The sequence below is a fragment of the Delphinapterus leucas genome, chromosome 16 (assembly GCF_059928025.1).
Source record: "Delphinapterus leucas isolate spDelLeu-1000000601 "Yukka" chromosome 16, BTC_Dleu_Yukka2, whole genome shotgun sequence".
In the NCBI taxonomy this organism is placed as follows: Eukaryota; Metazoa; Chordata; class Mammalia; order Artiodactyla; family Monodontidae; genus Delphinapterus; species Delphinapterus leucas.
In genome coordinates this window covers 57,567,147-57,585,289 of record NC_143144.1, presented here as the reverse complement: position 1 = coordinate 57,585,289, position 18,143 = coordinate 57,567,147, and the positions used below count along the sequence as shown (strand labels likewise).

Here is an 18,143-nt window from a genome sequence, read left to right as displayed (position 1 = left end):
AGCCAGAAACCTGGAAGTCATTATCTATGACATTTCAATCAATTAACAAGCCCTGTTCATTCTACTTCTATACTGCTTCCCGTGATTTTCTAAAATACAAGTCAGATTTGGTCATTTCCTTGTTCAAAACTCTTCAGTGGCTCTTTATCACGTACATAAAGTATCTTGCATAGCAGATTTGGCCCTACATGATCTAGCTCCATTGCCACACTAAAACTGCCTAGCTGCCTCAGCGGGCTGTCTCAACTCCAGCCGCTCCTAATATCAGACTTTAGAGTCCATTGATTCCAACTCCTGATAGTACTAGAAACATGCCCAGCTGCCTTCTCACATCTCTGTGATTTAAGACACATTATTTTCTCAGTCTGATGTCTGCCTGATACTCTCATACCTGCCCTTCAAATCTCACCTTAAAGGTTACCTCCTCTATAATTTCATCACTGACTCCCTGATATACTACGGTCCTGCCCATAAGTTCCCACTACATATCGTTATAAATACATTCATTAAAACAATTATCATATTGCTTTACAGGTATGTGTTTGCATGTCTGGCTCTCTTCTAAACAGTAAGTTCCTTCAGTGTAGGGTTAGTGTCTTTTTGTCTCATAGCATTGCATTTGGCACTAAATAAATATTATCTGTTAAAACATGGCAAGTAAGACTTCTCAATAGGTGATGCTCTCCCAACCCCCAGTTGAGATTTGGGGTCCCATTCACTCCACAAACATTTATTGAATACCTAGTATGTGCTAAGTCCCCTCTTAGACACTGGGAACACAGCAATGAACAAAACAAAGTCTGGCCTCATGGAGCTTACACTGTAATGGTGGAGATAAAAAATAAACATTTAAATATATATTATAATGTTTGACAGTGGTAAATGTGATGGAGTAAAATGAAGGAGGGACAGGAATACAGAGTGATGGGTGTGTGGCTATTTTAGAAGGGAAGACCATATGGAAAAGTGGGGAAGACCACTCTGAGGATTTAATACCTGAGTTTATACTTGAGTTGAATCAGTGAGTCACAGAAATTATCTGGAAAAGAGAATTCCAGGAAAAAAAGAAGAGCAAGTACAAAAGCTATGAGGCATGCCAAGCTTGAAATGTTCCGGGAATAACAGGAAACAAGTGCGGTAACAGAGTAAAAAGGGGCACCGAAGTTGGTAAGACAGCTAAGGGCCAGAACAAACAGGGACCTGCAGGCCAAGACAAGGTCTTTGGATTTTATTTTGAATGTGTGGGGAAGTCACTGGAAGGTTTCAGCAAGAGAATGACAAGATCTCACTTAACCTTTGCTAAAGATCATTCTAGCAAAAATGTGAGGAATTGACAATAACGGATAAGAAATGAGGAGGAAAATCTGGAAGTCTAACAATAGACATGCAGCAAGTCTAGAGTAGTAACAAAGGAGGTCACAAGAAAAGGTTGGATTAATCATATATTCTGAAGGCAAAGCTAACAAAAACTTGGTGGTATGGTTCTATGGGATGTAACGGGAAGAGAGGAGTCACTTTGAGAGTTTCGGTCTGATCAACCTGGGTGATGACGGTTAAATTTACTAAGATAGGGAAGACTGGGGAAGGAAATAAGAAAAGAGGAATCAAGAGTTGTGACATGGACACTTTAAATTTGAATGCCTGTTGGACATTGTACAGTTGTTAAGGAAGCAACTGGAAATATAAGTCTGAAGCTCAGGGGAGGTGTAAGAATTGGAGATAAAAATTTGGAAGTCATCACCATAAAGATTCAAGCCAAGAACAGAAATAAAACTACCCAGGGAGTGACAGAGAGAGAAAAGGCTGGGGGAATTGAGTCATGGGGGAACTACAACTCTAGAGGTCAGGAACGGGAGATGCAGCCAAGCACAGGAGATGGAGGAAAAAAATATGAAGAAAACAGAAGCATGTAGTATCCTAGAAACCAAATGAAGGAAATTTCTTTAAAAGGCAAGAGTAATCATTTGCATTAAATGTTGAAAAGTCAAGTAGTAAGAACTGAGAATCTTCTACTGGATTTGACAGGATAGAGGTTGCTGGTGACATCGGAATAGTTTCAGTGGAGTTGGGGAGATAAACACCTCACTGGAATGAGGTGAGGAAGAATGACCCAATAGGAAGGGAGAAACTGATGATGAAAATAAGAGATGCGGAGTTTAACTGTAATAAAGGCATATTTACAATAGTTTTTAAATCCTGTAACAAAAAGTTAGCAATTATAAGATTAGAAATTCTATCAATACCAGCTTTGTCATATTATTAGAAACACAAGGGGAGTATTAAATAGAATATGATACTCTGAATTGCTCAAATATTCACCTCAGGACAGTTAAGGTACCTTGAGCCTCAGTATTTCATATATAAATTAAGCTTACATACTCAACATCTTTCTTTAAAGTTTTTTGTTTTTTTTTTTTTTGTGGTACACAGGCCTGTCACTGTTGTGGCCTCTCCCGTTGCAGAGCGCGCAGGCTCAGCGGCCATGGCCCACGGGCCCAGCCGCTCCACGGCATGTGGGATCTTCCCGGACCGGGGCACGAACCCGTGTCCCCGGCATTGGCAGGTGGACTCCCAACCACTGCGCCACCAGGGAAGCCCACAAACAACAATTTGAACAACACTTCACCAAAGAAGATATAAAGACCAAAAAATGCTCAACATCATATATCAGTAGGGAAATACAATTCCATTTATATGGCTTCTGGAAAAGGCAAAACTTTAAGGACAGAAAATGTATCTGCAGTTGCCAGAAGCTCAGGTTCAAGTAAGGGGTTGACTACAAAGGGGCACAAGGGAATTTTCTGGATCGATGAACTGTTCTGTATATTAACTGTATGGGAGTTATATGACTATGCTTTTGTCAAAATTCACAGAATGTACTCTAAGAAAAGGGAACTTCATATAAATTATATCTTAATTTTTTAAATGAAAACTAATCACATTCTCTAGAAATTCCTACCAAAACATAGCTGACCCCCCTGACTCTTTAATTTTTGATTCTTGCCTTTAAAATATACCTATTTTATACAGTGAGTAAGCAGTGCAGCCTCAATGATGTTATATTAGCATGACTAAAGATCAATTTCGCTCAGGATTTCAGGCTACAGTCTTTCCTAATTTAATTGTGCAGTCATTACTTAAAACTTCCATTGTCTTCTCAACTTTGCATGAGTAAAAACTGTAAAACTTGGTCTCCTTTGACTGTCAACTCTATTATTTACTCCATATATAACCAAAACACAATTCTTTGCATTGCATTCAGGGAGCTATATAAATCTGGATATTCTGATTCTGAACAACCTTAGAAAAGAAGGGTGTATTCTAAGATACTCTGGCAATTCCAAATGACATTGGCACATGAATATATAATAATTTTTTCTAAAACACCTTTTTTCATAATTCCTTGCTCAAAAACCTTAGTGATTCACTAGAGTCACTAAACTTAGCCGGCATTCAAGGTTCTCCACGATTTGGTGTCAATCTGCTGTTCCAATCATATTTCTACCACTCTCAGACACAAATCCTCCATTCTGTCCCAAATGGCCTCATGATCTGTTCATTCCAAATTCTGAAATATCCTCCATGAATTATCTCAGCTTAAACACTCCTAGTTACTAGTCATTCAAAAGACTTACATCTTTATTTGAAGACACGCTGATTTCACCCTTCTGTGAATTCACGTACATTCATTACCTATGGTATTCATTTGTCATTATAAACAACCTTATATTCCTGTTTTACTTATGAATGTCATTCTCATACTCTATAATAGTTTCTTGAAGGCAGATACTGTTTCTCAAATGCTTCTTGTATCCTCAGGAACACAAAAGGTACCCAACAAATATTTAGAGAAAAAAATCAATGTGGAAGTTAATTTTAAATTAATTTTAAATCCCTTTAATTTCAGATTAATTTTAAATTAATTTAAAATACTTACACAACGTTCTGGAAAAGCTTACTTTATAGCTTGAGAGACTAAAGCTAGGGGCACTAGACTTTGCTCCCTGAGGTCTGCTGCTATATCACATTCATCTTCATATTTCCAGAGTTGAATACAATGTCTGACACATGGAAAACGCTCAAATATTTAAATATTTAACTAAATTTCACTTTCTAAGGCCACAAAGTAGGAAATGGAACCCTGGAGTTCTATCCCAATCCCCCCAAGATTATATTAGTGCCTTGAAATGTTCTCTATTTCTCATATTTCTTCAGATTCTCCCTGAACAGACTACAAACACCAAAAAGACAAAACTGTGCTTTCTCCCCTCTTTAAAGCTCACAGAGCAATTATTACAGGACATGCACAGTAGGGCAGGCAATATTTCTATCAGATTTCTTAAAAGTAACAGAAAGGCAGCTTATATATACTTCTCTGCCCCATGAAAAAACATACCAGTTACTACTCTTCCTACTAGGAAGATTTATTTTTCATCATCTTTAGCACAAATTCTAGAATGCTATCTGCCAGCTCCCATGCCCCAATAAATATGCATCCACAAGCAATTATGGAGATAGATAGCTTATGGGGAGGGGCTACTCTTTGGTCAGGTCCCAATGCTGGCCCGTGGTTAGGTGGAAGGGTAAGTGGGGGTGGGGGGCGGCCCTGTGATAAATTACTGCCCACTCTGCTTAGGGGTATTTATCACAGCCCGCTGTCAGGTAAATCACTGGAAAAACACCTCTTCGGTAATTAATGTGAAGTGACGGATGGACAGCCCCTGGGCCCATTAATCAGGAACATCAGCAGCCTACTGAGATTATGAATGTCAGGATGCATAAACTGCCGGTGGATCAATAGGCCCAGGAAGTCATCCAAGGCTCTCATTTCCGAGGCATCTCCGGTACATTAGGCTCCCTCGACCCCTCCCCCAATCTAAAATGAAAAGCAAGGCTTCAGAACAAAGGGCAAGAGCTGAGGTCTAAAGTGACCACTGAAAGAAAACAGTCAAGGAACGTGGCCATGGCTAGGGAAGTCACCAGGATAGGTAACATGAGCACAGATACTGACCAAGAGGCTCTCAGAAGTCTCAGTGCACTGGAAAAGCAGGAAGATAACAGTTAACATTCAATACTCAGAGTCTGATTATCTATTTTAGGGGTAATCCAGCTTCTTGCTTCTAATCTTTTACCCTTTTTCCTGTCCACATTTTCCTTTCTTTCATATTGGCACCACTAATACAGAGTAGAGAGAAATAAGCAATTTCTGCTATCTAACAACCTAGGTAAAAATTTCAATTTTAGAGGAAAAAGAATCTGTATAAAATAAAATCATTGAATTATCCCTGAATTTAATTTAGCCTCATCCCTCATTACCATGACGAACTGAGAATTGCCAGCAGAAGTACCCACAGTGTTTACAATTGAGAAAAAGGTGATCTTCCTGATTCATTAGCGTTTACAAAGCCGGCTGCCAATATACGACATGGGTTAAAGGCTAAACTGTGTGGTAGGATTCCAGAGAAATTAAATCAGCTCTTAATTCTATTTCTTCTCCAAGTCAAACAAAACATTCTCCATCAAAAGAGTCTGCTCAACTTGTAAAACAGAATGGACCTGAAAGAGAATTACTGTTTGCTCGTCACCCAAAGTTTAGTCAAATTTGTATGGGAGATTCGGCTGTCCTTCAGCCTCGCACTGCACACACTCTAGGCTGGCAGTGGCGGGAATGTGACTGCACTTGCTGTCACATCCCGCCAGACCCCAGCGCGGTGCTCTGTGGTCAGACTAAGGCCAAGGCTGCAAGCGTTGGTTAGAAAGTGTCTCAGAGTTACGGCTGCCTGTTCCGCTAAATCTCATTTCATCCTACTGATGGATGGATGGACAGATGGCTGCTTGGTGAAAGCAGCATTATCAGGCAGCTTCTATGAAGCCTCTGAATGATGGATAGCCCTCTTTCTACTTTCTCCAAACCACCATCGATCCAAGCCATATTTCAACGGTCAGAAGCCCAGTAATATTAAGACACGCAATCAGGTTAAGTTACTTGCAGTGTAAACCTTTAGAACAGAAATTCTAACACCTCTGCTTTGCTGTCAGGAACTAGGCTGAAAATGTTACAGTCCATTCTTTCTAGCTGCTAACCCAATGAATTCCAACAGCTCAAAGCCCAACAGCTGGGCTCCATTCCTAGGAGCACTTGAAAAGCTAACTTGCCTGCCAAATTTTTTACTAGCCAGTTCTGTGAAATGAATTCTGCAGTTGTAGTGAACAGATCTGTGACTATGCATATCCAGTGGAGTGTGAAGCTATTAGAAGCATACAAACCATGCAGAGTTTGTCAGTGATATATAATCACTAGCTTCAAACGTGTGGTGCCCTGGATATACCAAGTTGGCATGACTACCAACATCAAGGAGGGTGATTAAAACCAGGATAGATTAAAATTTTGTCTTTTGCACATAATCCTAAAATGCTGTTTCTATCTAGCTCGCCTGGCTGGCTTCTACTCTCTTGTGTACATATCAAATCATAAGTACTAATCCTTGCCTGTTTTCACAAGCACACTTTTACATCCACTGTCTGTCACCTTCTAGACACTTATCTCAGCTTGTTTATTTGGACTACATGCCCTCTTTGTTCCTTCCATGTTATCCTGTGCCCTCAGACTCATACAACTGGACTCTATATCAAAGTTACTTCCATTCATGTGGTTAAAGAAATGGACTCTGAATCCAGCTTTGTGATATAGATTCCTAGGCCCCCCATGCCCTCTCTTTCTAAGCTCACTCATCCCCAGATGACTTCTCTAAATGCTTCACTATCAACTATACCCCAAATCAGCTTGGCTTGGCTCGTGGTCCTGCCCTTCTTGACTGACTCGCTGCCACTCTGAGCCAATGTTCAGAGAATTTGTTTGTATTTGTTTTGGGGGTTAGAAAAATGTCTCAGTGGAGTGGCAATTATCGTTCTTCTTGCCATAATGGTAGTTTACTTTAATACTTTAATATTTGTGCCTTAACAACACCTATAGTTCTATTCCTAGCAAAAAAAAAAAGAAAAAAAATCATGTGCTATTTTTATAAGATATTGCTTAATTATAATGTCTTATCAAGAATAGCAGTGTTGGGTGGGAGGGAGGGAGACACAAGAGGGAAGAGATATGGGAACATATGTATATGTATAACTGATTCACTTTGTTATAAAGCAGAAACTAACACACCATTGTAAAGCAATTATACCCCAATAAAGATGTTAAAAAAAAAAAAGAATAGCAGTGTCCTTCACATAAACATTAAAGAATTTTTACAGAATCTTAAATTACATTATTGAAAAAGACTGTATAGGTCAGAATTCAAATAAAGAAATTGAGGATCCGAGCTTGTAATGTGCATGGTTAGATAGATACTAAGTAGCAAAGCAAAACTGGAACCCAGATTTCAATTAAAAGTATTGTGCTTATTTTATTATATTTCTCAGACATCCCACTTTCATCCTTGGGATTTCAGAGGGAGCGAGGGTAATAAGGACTGAATGTCATTTGTATGTGTGCCTGTGTGTTTGTGGGGAGGAAGGTGTCCACAAGTAATTTAAATTTAGCCACTCATACTATTGTGCTTCCCATCAAAGTTGCCGATGGGTCATCTGAGAGTCACTCTCTACCTTAGAGAACAAAATTAGATGAATCCCTGACAACTAGAAACCGCTACCTTTCTCTTCTCCCTTCTTTACCTAGAAGGTTGAAAAGAAAAAAAGCAGAAAGATGTCTAATTCAAGTAGAATCGTAACAGCAAGAAGCTCCACAACTTAAATTAAATGAATAGAGGAGCAATGTGTCCTCTTAATTTCCAAGGTTGTCACATCCTGGTCAAATACAGAGCACAAGCTGACTGATTGGACTTCACCCTCTGTTGGTGAAAATGTGTCACTGCTGCATTTCCTGATTGTCAAGCTACTCCATACAGATCTTTATACCTTACAGCTAGCTGAAAAAGACCTTGGAAAATCATGTCCTATAACCTCCTCATTTTAAAGATGAGGAAACTGTTTGAGGAATTTACTTAAGACTTGTAGCTGTTTGAGTGGTAAGTGAGACCAGAGCCCAGATCTCCCATCAACTAAACTAAGTAGTTTTATCACCATCATAGCTGCCTTAACCGGTTTTTCACCTAGTATATATACTCAGGATATACTAGCTGAGCAAAGTTTAATCAGGAAGTCAATTGTGCTGCAAAAATAATCACATAATACACATCAAAATACAAAAAAAATCACATAATACACATCAAAACCAAATATATTATTCACACTAATGCACATCTTCATTAGTAAATGATCAGGATGACTTTTCCCTCCCATTCCCACAAAAATGTCCTCGAACATTGGACAAGAACTCTACTACAACTATTCTTAGGACCAGACAAAACATTTCTCCTAGGAATTCAAAAAAAGGCAACTCCTCAGAAAAAATAACTGGTGCTAGGTGAATAATAAGGAATGACAATTCTTTAAACTCTTATTTTATTTCTATATACTCCCTAAGTTCATAGAAAAGCTGTTTTATTTGCATTAACCAAATACACTTTAGAATAATCAATTTTTTTACAAGGCTATCTCAAGCCAACACAAAGATCCTTTCCTTTCACTAAAAAGTCTTTTTATAGAGTTTCTATTTGGTTAAGAAAGATCTATTAAGCAATAGATTAAGCAAGAGAACAGTGACATATTTTTCAAAATCTGCTGCTGTGAATCACATCTAATTACGTTTTCTGTTCCATTAAGGTGTAGGCTCTACAAGCGAAAGTGAAGTAGTGGCAAAGTAGTACCAACAGTAGTAGCAGAGGAAGAGAAAGAAAAATTAAACAGCTACCTACCATTCAATGAGGACTTAGATATGACAGGGACCATGCTACATATTTCATATATCTAATTTCTCATTTGATTCCAACTATAACACTATGAGGTAAATACTATTACCTCAATTTTACAAATGAGAAATCTGAAGCTTAAATAACTCAAGATCACACAGCTTCTAAGTGTTGGTTAGGATTTCAAAGCCCCTGCTTATAACTACTACACTAGACTGCCTGATATTCAGCAAGATGATCTCTTACAATCATCTATTAATTTCATAAGTATCAACAATTTGCTTAGAATCTGTATAAATGCATAGCAACCAAAGAGAGCTCAAAGACTGCTGCAGTAAAACAGGAAAATCAACTAGGATAAGAATGAAAGATTAATGCGTTCATGGCATGACTACTCCCAATAACCTTCCAGACTTAAAAGTGCTGACAATAATAATCTACTACTATCTCTGAAACTTCCTCATTCACCTTGCCTCATCCTCAAAGCCATATGGTGAAGAACCTCACCAGGTGTCAGGAGAGGAACTCCCTCTCTTCTATTCCCCGTAAGAATAATCTCTATACTTCTTCCTGCCAACTGCCCTGACCATTTGAAAACGTTACCCTTCTCTACATACTTCCCTTTCTCCAGAGGCACATGGGAACATGGGAACAATGACCAGTGAAACTGATGACACAGTTCCTAGACTGCAGGAGCCTTCAAAGCAGAATATAGAGTGCACTTTCAAATCTGAATCTAAAAAGAAAAGAAACTTGTACATAAAATACCTGCTGCACAAGGTATTTTCAGATGTCATCTTAAACAGAATATAACAGTTACAGTATTTTAATATTAGTCTGCTTCAGACATTTACAGCCTTCGCCTCTGTGCATGCAGTTGAACAAAGAATATAGCTTGCATAACTGGAAGAAACATTTCACAAAAAATGTGAGTATCAAGACAATGAAAGATGATTGTCTGGATAGATGATTCCAACGGGATCTTGAGGGCCCCAAAATATGTAAACAAACTATGGCATGAAAAGGTTTTTCTTACAACATAACACAATTCACACTCCCAACTTATTTTACACTCCACTGGCCACAGTCGCCATGCATTGGCACCAACTGATTTCATGCTTTACAGGCTGGGAAACAGTCCGCAGCTTAGTCTCTTTCACACTCCACTGATGTGGTAACCCCATGGTTCACCAACTTAACTGTTCCAAATTTAATGTTTGCACCTACTGTTGACCACCTCAAAAGGTAGTCAGATCAAAGCTTTAATATAACTGAACAACAGCAATATAATGTGTAACAGAAATGTAGAGAGAAAAGTCTGCTACCAGCTCTGTATATATACCTGGTGGTAGGGAGGAGAGAGGAAAACTCCCTCCTAAAATTTCTTTCCCTCACTATACATCTGGAGGTTGGTCTGTCCTTCTAGACTTATTTGAAATTAGTTCCTCTCCCGGGTCTATCCTGGGTTGCATTGATATCCTGTACTTGACAATAAAAGAGTTGAAATGAATAAGGCTTTCAGGGCTGTGCCTCAAACCTGACATACATTAAGCTTGATTTTTTTTCCCCTTTAGGATTCACAAACTAAAGCTAATAAACCATTAAGTAAATTTTGAAAGTAGAGACTACTAGGCTTAATCTGTGCTAAGTGTCTTATATATGTTATCTCATTTGACCCCAAGTACATACTAAGAGGTAGCTATTATTTTCTCAATTTTACAGATGAGAAATCTGAAACTTACTTAAGATCACACAGCTTCCAAGTGTTGGTTAGGATTTCGAAGTCCCTGCACTTAACTACTACAGTAGACTAGAATACATGCATTCTAAAAAATGGGGTAAAATAAAGCATAGCATAGTTTTAAAAAACAGAAATACCAAAGTGCAATAATAACAAAAGAGAATAATTGTAAAGGAGATGGAGTACTTATGTTAGAGATATAGTTACAACAACTCTATGTCTCCTTCCTCTTTGTAGCTACAGTACCAAGTGTGAAAGCCAAATGTGGCTAAGAAACTGAGACACCAAAAGAAGCAAGCTTCATTTTAAAGCAGGCAAAGAAAACATCAGATAATTAATAAAAGCTTCTCTTATACGCAGATTGAAAGTTTACTAATTAGAGTTTCAAGAATAACAAACAATTATCTTAGAATACAGTGTTATCTTCAGAGAACTGCCCCTTTAAGGATCAGGAAGACTGTACAGAGTGCTACAAAAGGTTTTCAAAGTAGAATAATCTACTGAACAAACATGGCTCAGGTACTAAATCCTATTCTAATCTATTATTTTTATGATACAAAAAGCAAGATAAATGTTAAAGGTTGGTAAAAGCTAACAATAGGCGATGGTATTTTCTTGCAGCAAACAAATATTTATTAAGTGCACATATTGTACTGAGACCTATGCTGGGACAGTGGAAACTGTAAAGTTGGACCACAGGTAAGAACATGGTTTGAACCACATGAATAATGTAGCCTCCTCTTTAAGTTATCTCTACTCAACTGGGAAGATAAGAAATTTTAGAAAAACAAAAAAAGTTGTTTTAAGGTAGTATATAATTGCCAAACAAAGAGAAAAGTTGTAAATGATAGAAAGAGAGCTATCACTTAGGGCCTGGAATAGCTGAAGAAGATGTCATAAGGTAGGAGGAACTGGAAGCTGGTTTGTAGACTGAGAATTGAAGGGAGATATTCCAAGTAAAAGAAATAGCCTGAACAATTTGAAGAGGCAGTAAGCAAAAAGCATTATTTTGGGACTTCCCTGGTAACACAATGGTTAAGAATCCACCTGCCAATGCAGGGCACACGGGTTCGAGCCCTGATCTGGGAAGATCCCACATGCTGCCAAGCAACTAAGCCCGTGTGCCACAACTATTGAGCCTGTGTGCCACAACTACTGAGGCCCACGCGCCTAGAGCCCGTGCTCCACAACAAGAGAAGCCACTGCAATGAGAAGCCCGCACACCGCAACAAAGAGTGGCCCCCGCTCGCGGCAACTAGAGAAAGCCTACGTGCAGCAACGAAGACCCAATGCAGCCAAACATAAATAAATTAAATAAATAAATCTTTTTTAAAAAAGCATTATTTTGGAGACAGCTATAGAAACTACTAGAGCCAAAGGTTCAATATAGGAAAGTGTGGAACATTCTGCCAGAAAGATTGTTTTCAGCCTGGAGGGCCTTCAACACTAGGTTTAGACATTCAGTACCCCAAGCAATGGAGAGTCAAGTCTAGACCATACAGACAATTCCTGAGAAGTGATACTATTACTGTGTCTCTAGTTCTCCATACCTTCCCTTACACCATCTGCCCATTCATTTACCCTGTCATCTTTTTTAATAGGTACCATCAGGTAAAGGTGATGAGACAGCACACAATGTTAACACTGACATCTCTCTTATGCTTGCTTAACCCGATGGTATCAATGAGCAAGTGTAACATTTAACCAAAACCCAGAAACAGGATCAACAGGAGGGATGGGCTCCAAAACACTGTGCCCCAAGTCTAATCCCATACTCAGTAACAAACATTACATCTAGGGGAGCAATCAAATACACTTATTTTGTATAACCATTCTCAGAACCAGAGAAAGAACTGAACCAAAGCCTGCCCCACATTATATTCTACTCCACAATCCAAATAATACCCAGAAACTCATGCCTTGATACCTGATGAGGACTCCTATAGTTGGCCAAGTGTTTCTGAAACAAATAGCTGGTGATATATGGATATGTGTATAAAATCTAATAAACAAATAAGTAACAGGATATACATTTGTCTGAGATAAAAGCCCAGTCATTTTGGATCTAGATATGGTAACTGGCCTTACTACCATTGCAACAGTTCCTAGAAAAGATAAGACCCATCCCCATTACACTGATTTTTATAGTTTCATTTTCCAGCATGAAGTGATATTTCTAGTCTCTTCAAAACTTTTCAATCCATCCAATCCCTACTCTCATCAATAGAACATCTAACCTTACAGTTTTGAAGACAGAATGAAACAATAACAGCTTGAAAGGAAAAGTAACACACACTACTTCTACCCCACCAAAACCAACTCCAGCTGTTCGTTTCACAATTGTATCAGCAGAGCTAACAAGGAGAATAGCTACCATTCTAATTGCCCACAGAACCTGAGATGCTCTGCTCTTCTCTCATTTCTCCCCCTTCCCATCTCCTCTGTAACTTGCACACGACCACCTCACTCTGCTGTCCATCCTCCCCAACTGCTGCCCAACAATTCACAGGCTGCCACAGATTGTCAGCACTGTGTTTGGGGACTTGAGAATTACCCCTGTGGGACAGCTCAGTGTGTTAGGACAGCATTTGCCCGGACACAATGTCGCTCTTTATAGCCAGTTGCAAATTAGTTTCTTCTTAAAAAAAAAAATACTCTCAATAAGACAGGTACAAGGAGATTTTAAATAACCAAGATTAAAACTCACTTGGTTTGCTCTGAGATCTGGGCCGTTTCAGAGTCAGGTACAATAAAATCCCATGCCTCTACTCACACGAGCCATGCACATCAACTAGGAACATCTGAAGTCAGCTTTCCAATGCTAACAGAAGCAAAGAGGCTACCAAAAAACATATCAAAGGAGAATCTTCCTTCCCCTTTTTTCTGTGCCTATGGCTCCTCATCCTTAAATTTTATTTGACAGTACTTTGTTTTAAGCTCAGCTCTCAATATCAACATTAAAAGGAAATTCTGGAAATCACCAGTCTCGTTTCATTATCCATCCAATTCTTTGCCATGTGCTTCAGCAGCACACAAGTACAGTCATCTTCTGACAGTTGCTGTGCCTGACCCTCTGAAAAATCCTTCATCCTATATATCAGCTTCCCAGTTGCCACTGGCTACACATGAGAGTCAGAAGCTGGAACAGACTGAAAAGATCATCAGAGGATGTGAAAAACCTCTCACAGAACAGCAGGTCATATCAACTTAAGTCTTCTTAGAAAAAAAGAATTAATTAAAAATAAACACCTATAGAGTAATATTTTAGAAATTAAAATCAGTTTTACTAGTTATCTAATTAGTTTTCATTTCTAAGTTCTTTGATAGCATTACTCATTCTGCTTTATTATGCTTTACTGAGGATTTAATTGCCCATCTAGTCTTCCCGAATCAGTTCATCAAACCTCTACAATAAAACTGCATCTTTGCTGCTCCCTAACTGAACTACAGGGAAGCTAGAGCTGGACAGGAAGGATGTTAATTCTCAGTTCTTACAGTAGAAAGAGACTGAAAAGAGCAAAGATAGTAATTCAACTTTGAGAACTAATTCCAGTATTTAACCAGCCCCTGTTCTCTCTACAACAAAACCAAAATTTAAGAAAGACAGTAAATAGAAGCAAGAAAATCTTCAAAAGACCTTGAATGCTTTTCAGGATATTGCCACTTTCAAACTAGTTTTACACGAGAGTTACAAAATAAAATGACACTTAAAAAACAAAATATAAGCAAACAGAGTAAATAAACAATATTTCTAAAATATACATAAGTATAGTTAACTGACTTACCAAATAAGTGACATTTATTTTTTGAATAATAAAACTCTAGAACGTGCAGATAGACCGTGTCTGAGGCAAATGGTACAAAAAGTTCCCTTCTGACAGATAGCAGCCTCACCTGGAAAATAACAGTAATAAAAGTTACTTTTATAAAAATATGTAGTTATCACTTCTTTGACACCTGTCTGTGCATTTAACTTTCATGATCTCATTTCATGAATACTAACAGTTTAACACAATGATTTACCATAGAAAGTGCATTGAAAATAAACACACACTTTTTAGAAGCTCAACAACAAAACAGAATAAGGAAATGTCATCTTCTCTCATTCTCAGTCCTCTGAGAACTAGTCTGAGGGGGACAAAACATCTACTAACTGCCATCAAAAAAAGAGAGACAGAGAGATAAGAAAATAATACAAATGATCAAAACACAAAAAGATGTTCAACTTCTAGTCATTACTATAGTTCTAACTTTTAGGATGGCACATGGTGGATGTTCAGTAAGAATATGCTGAGTGGGGCTTCCCTGGTGGCGCAGTGGTTGAGAGTCCGCCTGCCGATGCAGGGGACACGGGTTCGTGCCCCGGTCCGGGAAGATCCCACATGCCGCAGAGCGGCTGGGCCCGTGAGCCATGGCCGCTGAGCCTGCGCGTCCGGAGCCTGTGCTCCGCAACAGGAGAGGCCACAACAGTGAGAGGCCCGCATGCCACAAAAAAAAAAAAAAAAAGAATATTTTGAGTGGATGGCTGGATGGATGAATAAAAAATAAACCTTATCAGTTAGCAAAGAAAAAATAAATCACATCAGTTAGCAAAGAAATCCAAAATAAATATATTTTTTTACCCATCAAACTGCTAAAGATGAAAAAAAGAGCAATAAGGTCCTGTTTTGGTAAGTACAGACTAAACAGGACTCCACACTGTTCATGGAGGTACACATTTTATTAATGTAGAAAGCATTTTAACAATATTTCAAAATCTTTTATATATCAAAGGACCTTTGGACCAGGCAATTCTCCTTCAAAGAATGTGTCATAAGGAAATAACTGGATTTCTACAGGATACTTATTCCACCACTGTTTATAATAGTGAAAAATTATAAATAACTTTAATGTCCATCTCTATGGGCCAGGTTAAATTATGGTACATTTATACTATGGAAAACAATACAGACATTAAAAAGAATAATGTGGGGATTCCCTGGTGGCACAGTGGTTAAGAATCCGCCTGCCAATGCAGGAGACACGGGTTCAAGCCCTGGTCCGGGAAGATCTCACATGCCGCTGAACAACTAAGCCCGTGTGCCACAACTATTGAAACCCGCGTGCCTAGAGCCTGTGCTCCCAACAAGAGAAGCCACCACAATGAGAAGCCTGCACACCACAACGAAGAGTAGCCCCCACTCGCCGCAACCAGAGAAAAGCCCGCGTGCAGCAACAAAGACCCAACACAGCCAAAAATAAAATAAGTAAAATAAATTTATTTTTAAAAAAACAATAATGTAGCTCTACAAATATTGGCATAAAAATCTACAAACCATATTAATAAGTTTTTAAGAAATGGAGAATTTAACAAGAAGTGTTCAAAAACAATATAAAGAAAACTTTAAAACATTCCTGAAAGACAAAAAGTAGATTTGAACAAATGGAAAGATATTCCTCATTCTTGGATGGAAAACTCAACATCATAAAGATGTCAGTTCTTCCTAAATTAATTTATAAATTTAATGTAATCCCAATAAAAATCTCAATATGAGCAAGCTTTTTTAGAGACAGACAGCTGATACTAAAATTCAACAGAAAAATAAACTTGTAAGAATAGCCAATAAAACATAAAAAATTTTAAAGCTAGCCCTTGATATACTATCAAGCCTCTATAATTAAAAGTGTGATAATGATGCAGGAATAAACAAACTGGTATAAAACAACAGAAGTCCAGAAATAAACTCAATGGAAACTTAATATAGGATAAAGGTGGCATTTCAAGATATTGGGCAAGATTGTACTTTTTAAAGAAAATATGTTGAAACAAGTAATTAGCATCTAGAAAAAGATTAGTAACTCATACATTATGCATTAAAATAATTCCAAATGAATCAGGGATCCAAATGTAACAACTAAAACCATACAAGTACTAGAAGAAAACGTGTGTGAATTCCTCTTTACCCTGGGTAAAGGGAAAGGTTTTCTAACTATAACCCAAGATTCAGATGCAACAAAAGACTGAAAAATTGGACCACATAAAAGCTCAAACACATGCACAGATGCACAGACACAGACACACACACACACAGTAAAAGACAACTGACAAACTGGGAGAAAATATGTGCAACATATATCACTATAAACAGCTAATATACCTAATATATATATATTTATTTATATATATATATATATTTTTAAAGACACTTAAAAATCGAGGGAGAAAACATCAAAAACATGATAGAAAAATGAATTTAAAAATACAAGACAATTCACACAAAAAGATATTAAAATGGCCTTTATATAGTCTATGAAAAGATCATTAACTACTACTAAGTGAATATTAAAACTGTATCGAGATACTACCTTTTGAACTATAAACAGGTTAGCAAAAATTTAAAAGCATACCAACATACTCTGATGATGAGGCTGTGGGAAAACTCATGCACTGCTGGTGGGAATTCAAATTCGTACAACCCCCACAGAAAGGGATTTAGCAATACTTAAGAAAACTATATTTGCTTTTAAACTTTTGACCCAACTCTCCTATTTTAGGGATTTACCCAAACATACATTTCCAACATACAAAAATATATATAAACAAGGTTATAAACTGCAGCAATGTTTATAAATTCAAAATATTGGAAATGGGGCTTCCCTGGTGGCGCAGTGGTTGAGAGTCCGCCTGCCGATGCAGGGGACACGGGTTCGTGCCCCGGTCCAGGAAGATCCCACATGCCGCGGAGCGGCTGGGCCCGTGAGCCATGGCTGCTGAGCCTGCACGTCCGGAGCCTGTGCTCCGCAACAGGAGAGGCCACAACAGTGAGAGGCCCGTGTACTGCAAAAAACAAACAAACAAACAAAAAACAAAACAAAATACTGGAAATGGCCATAGAGAATGGTTAACATCCTCACAATAGAGTACTATGCAACCCTAAGAGGGAGGAAAAGACAAAGGGAGGGAGGGAGGGAGGGAGGGAGGGCGAGCTCTACAAATTGATACGATATGGATACCAAAATATATTTAAGTGAAATGTTAAATTAAAAAAGCAAAGTACAAAAGACTATCTATAGTATGCTAAATTTTGTGTAAAAAGTTAAGAAATAAGAAAATAAACACGTATCTCCTCATTCCTGGGGGAAAAACACACAAGAAGGATAATTCAGAGAATGATAAGATTGGTTACCTATAGAGGATGGGTGGAAACAGGGTGAAAAGGAAGAAGAAATGGGTGACAATGTTTTGAGTATATATATATATTTTTAAATACAATTCTGACTTTTGGAACCATATTAATGTTTCACATGCTCAAAAATAAATAAGATCAATTAGGATGGGGAGAAAAACTTAGAATACAATAGAAATGAACTGTACTTCAAATAACTAACATAACCACGTTTTAGGAAGAATGTTGGGGCGAGAAAACTAATCCAAGTAACTTTTGAACATGGTTTCTTGCTCAGTGATGTCCAATAGAGAGACAATGGATGCCACATATGAAATTTAATATTTTCTAGTAGCCACATTAAAATAAAAATAGGTAAAATTTATTTTATAAATTTATTTTACCTAACATATCTAAAATATTTCAACACATAACCACCATATTATTTAA

General features: G+C 37.9%; 1 protein-coding gene across 1 annotated transcript in view; it reads right to left on the bottom strand.

Moving 5' to 3' along the window:
• The window catches only part of R3HCC1L (R3H domain and coiled-coil containing 1 like), a 75,957-nt gene that overhangs the window by 42,214 nt on the left and 15,600 nt on the right, over window positions 1-18,143 (bottom strand). Inside the window, exon 2 of the mRNA XM_030759230.2 lies at window positions 14,334-14,442. The gene's annotated coding sequence lies outside the window, so the exon portion shown is untranslated. The remainder of the gene's footprint in view (window positions 1-14,333; window positions 14,443-18,143) is intronic.